This window comes from Coregonus lavaretus, assembly GCF_964263955.1.
Source record: "Coregonus lavaretus genome assembly, chromosome: 38".
In the NCBI taxonomy this organism is placed as follows: Eukaryota; Metazoa; Chordata; class Actinopteri; order Salmoniformes; family Salmonidae; genus Coregonus; species Coregonus lavaretus.
The window spans coordinates 27,396,663-27,401,367 of NC_140025.1; positions in this window are offsets into that span (position 1 = coordinate 27,396,663).

Consider the following 4,705-nt stretch of genomic DNA (forward strand, 5'->3'; position numbering starts at 1 on the left):
TAAAGATAAGCTCGGGGCGTCCAATCATCGGACTCCCTCGTGCGCATCAGTGGCGGCGCGAGGAGAGGGGGACATTCTTTCTCTGTGCATATACTGGAGGAGATGTGATGCGCACGATGTGTTGGCAGCACTTTTAAACCCGTGCGTGCATGCGCGCGCAGTGTGTGTGTGTGTCAGATATTGGCGGCTCAATGCTTGTTTGTTCACGCTGAGAGAGAAGATGAGCGAAGCATAGAGATAGAGAGAGAGAGGTGGGGGGAAGTGGGATAGAAGGGAGAGAGAGAGAGAGAGAGATCAAAGTCTGAATGCTTACATGTTTACTTTTACAATGATCAATGAGGTACAGCAGTGTTCTGTGAAACTCTTTGTTGTATATAGCTGTTGATTTGATGGTTATTGTATCTTATTTGTAGCCTACCATCAATTACAATCATCGTATTTGTACTGTATGCACTGTGAATTATGGCATCTTTAGTTAATTAAATCTCAATGGGACACATGAAAAGGATGAGGAGAGACAGACAGACAGACAGACAGATGGACATATCAAACTGGTATCTGATATAACTAACTAACAGACAGACAGACAGACAGACAGACAGGCAGACAGACAGATGGTGAGAGAGAAAGAGAGATATCCATGCATTTAAGACTGAGATAGTCAGCTCATTATACAATTGTAATTTGCCCATGCATACAGTATTTTGAAACGATAAGGCAGGAGGGTCTCACTCTTGCACCATCAAAAGATATGATGGATCTGATTATCGTTCTTCAATTCCCAAAATTGCTAGTAAAAGTGTATTCCATCACGCTTTATTCATCTTTATGAGAGTACACGCATTGTCACGTCTACTCCTGCTCCTCCCTTCCGGCGTGCGACGTCGACGGAATACTAGCCACCGGTCCTGGGATTTATCATTACGCACACCTGGCATCCATCATTACACGCACCTGCAGGTCATTATGATTCACACCTGGACTCTATTAGCTTCCTCATTACCTCCCCTTTATCTGTCCCTCCCTTACGTTCATTCCTCAGTCGGTATTGTTCCTGTGTTCATGCTATATCGCCAGGCATAATGGGACCCATCTCGTCCAAAAAGTTGACTCAAGTTTGCCAAAAAGCACCTGGATGATCATCAAGACTCTTGGAAGAACGTTCTATGGACAGATGATTCAAAAGTATAACTTTTTGGACGACATGGTTCCAGTAATGCCTGGCGAAAACCAAACACTGCATTCCACAGTAAGAACATCATACCAAACGTCAAGCGTGGTGGTGGGATGCTTTGGGGATGCTTTGCTGCCTCAGGACCTGGACGACTTGCCTTAATAGAAGGAACCATGAATTCTGCTCTGTATCAGAGAATTCTACAGGAGAATGTCAGACCATCCGTCTGTGAGCTGAAGCTGAAGCGCAGCTGGGTCACGCAGCAAGACAATGATCCAAAACACACAATCAAGTCTACATGAAAATTGCTAAAAAGCAACAAATTGGACGTTTTGGAATGGCCTGGTCAAAGTCCAGACCTAATCCCAATTGAGATGTTGTGGCAGGACTTGAAACGAGCAGTTCATGCTTGAAAACCCACACGTCACTGAGTTAAAGCAGTTCTGCATGGAAGAGTGGGCCAAAATTCCTCCACATCGACGTGAGAGACTGATCAACAACTACAAGAAGCATTTAGTTGGAGTCATTGCAGCTAGAGGTGGCACAACCAGTTATTGAGTGTAAATTACTTTTTCACACAGGGGAATTGGGTGTTGCATAACTTTGTTTATGAAATAAATATGTAATTGTTGTGTTATTTGTTCACTTATGTTCCCTTTATCTAATATTAGGTTTTGGTTGAAGATCTGATAACATTCAGTATCACAAATATGCAAAAGTAGAGAAAATTAGAAAGGGGGCAAATATTTTTCATAGCACTGTAACTAACTGAGGTATCTTGAATTAACTGGCATCTGATATTACTAAATGAAGTATTTGATATATCAAACTGGTATCTGATATAACGAACTGAGTTATTTTATATATCAAACTGATATCTGATATAACTAACAGTGGTATCTGATATAACTGAGATGAAATGAGGTAGCTAACTAATCTGGTATAATAACGGAAGTGTCTGATACAACTATCTGCTCATGAAAAGCCCAGCCACTTAACTCAATTCTTAGTCTGTCACTGAGCCATTAACGCTTACATCACAACAACAAATGCATGCACACCCTGAGGCAGCTTGAGAAGTGGGTGAACCTGTACCACGTGAGACGAATACAAACACACTTTATAGGCCAGGTGTACTGTCGCGCTAAATCTCTCTCTCGCACACACACAAGCTGCCTTATTAATGCATTGAATAACATATTCACTACATGAAATAACAGATAGTCCCCCCCAAAAAAAATTAAAGGAACTTTGTTCTGAAGTGTATGTCCTGTATCTGAGAGACATAAGAAAGATAAGGATATTATTTTTTTTTACATGTATTTAACCCCTTACTTTTGGCACTAAACAGTCTCGATATATACAATACTTTTTTTCAACAGGTACCGGGGACCTTCAGATGAGTCTTGTGAGGTCTGTGGGCGTCCTAGAGCAAAACATTTACGTGTTCATGAGATGCTCACCTTTCAACAAAGGGGTCATATTAGCAGGGGTGAAAGTAAGGCGTTCCGGCAAAATAAATAGTGGGGGTATGTCGTTCCCGTCGGTAAACGTGAGCCTATCACAATTCATACAACATGCCCCCAAAAATTATAGGCTATACATTCTTATTTAACATTACTGCATGTCAGGCATAGCGAATTGACTCGGAACCGGGTGGTATTGTGGTTTGAGGAGAATGCTTACATTTTATGAAGGCTGAGATGAGTGGCGGAGACCGAGGCGGGCGTGGACAACAAGTGGATGCATCAATTCTTTTTTTATTTTTTATTTCACCTTTATTTAACAAGGTAAGCCAGTTGAGAACAAGTTCTCATTTACAACTGCGACCTGGCCCAGATAAAGCAAAGCAGTGCGATAAAAACAACAACACAGAGTTACATATGGGGTAAAAAAACATAAAGTCAAAAAATACAACAGAAAATATATATACAGTGTGTGCAAATGTAGCAAGTTATGGAGGTAAGGCAATAAATAGGCTATAGTGCAAAATAATTACAATTAGTATTAACACTGGAATGCTAGATGTGCAAGAGATTATGTGCAAATAGAGATACTGGAGTGCAAAAGAGCAAAATAAATAACAATATAGGGATGAGGTAGTTGGGTGGGCTAATTTCAGATGGGCTGTGTACAGGTGCAGTGATCGGTAAGGTGCTCTGACAACTGATGCTTAAAGTTAGTGAGGGAGATAAGAGTCTCCAGCTTCAGAGATTTTTGCAATTTGTTCCAGTCATTGGCAGCAGAGAACTGGAAGGAATGGCGGCCAAAGGAGGTGTTGGCTTTGGGGATGACCAGTGAGATATACCTGCTGGAGCGCAGACTACGGGTGGGTGCTGCTATGGTGACCAATGAGCTAAGATAAGGCGGGGATTTGCCTAGCAGTGATTTATAGATGGCCTGGAGCCAGTGGGTTTGACAACGAACATGTAGTGAGGACCAGCCAACAAGAGCGTACAGGTCACAGTGGTGGGTAGTGTATGGGGCTTTGGAGACAAAACGGATGGCACTGTGATAGACTACATCCAATTTGCTGAGTAGAGTGTTGGAGGCTATTTTGTAAATGACATCGCCGAAGTCAAGGATCGGTAGGATAGTCAGTTTTACGAGGGCATGTTTGGCAGCATGAGTGAAGGAGGCTTTGTTGCGAAATAGGAAGCCGATTCTAGATTTAACTTTGGATTGGAGATTCTTAATGTGAGTCTGGAAGGAGAGTTTACAGTCTAACCAGACACCTAGGTATTTGTAGTTGTCCACATACTCTAGGTCAGACCCGTCGAGAGTAGTGATTCTAGTCGGGTGGGCGGGTGCCAGCAGCGTTTGATTGAAGAGCATGCATTTAGTTTTACTAGTGTTTAAGAGCAGTTGGAGGCTACTGAAGGAGTGTTGTATGGCATTGAAGCTCGTTTGGAGGTTTGTTAACACAGTGTCCAATGAAGGGCCAGATGTATACAAAATGGTGTCGTCTGTGTAGAGGTGGATCTGAGAGTCACCAGCAGCAAGAGCGACATCATTGATATACACGGAGAAAAGAGTCGGCCCAAGAATTGAACCCTGTGGCACCCCCATAGAGACTGCCATAGGTCCAGACAACAGGCCCTCCGATTTGACACATTGAACTCTATCTGAGAAGTAGTTGGTGAACCAGGCGAGGCAGTCATTTGAGAAACCAAGGCTATTTAGTCTGCCAATAAGAATGCGGTGGTTGACAGAGTCAGAAAGCCTTGGCCAGGTCGATGAAGACGGCTGCACAGTACTGTCTATTATCGATCGCCGTTCATTCAGGCTACAAGTGTAAGCCTAATGACAATCGCAGAATGTCAATTCAATACACGTAGGTATTTGCGGGTGCACAGTGCACTGTTGGGGTTTGGATGCTAAAATTATTTTGTGTGTGGACGAATGTGCGCAGGTAGCCACAGGAGCGCCTTTGTTACGTGATTGTTTGACAATCAGATGAAAACATCGTGACTAGTTGTGTTTATGCCAGATTAAAAGGCATAGGCGCCGTGTCCATAAGGCTAGGGGAAG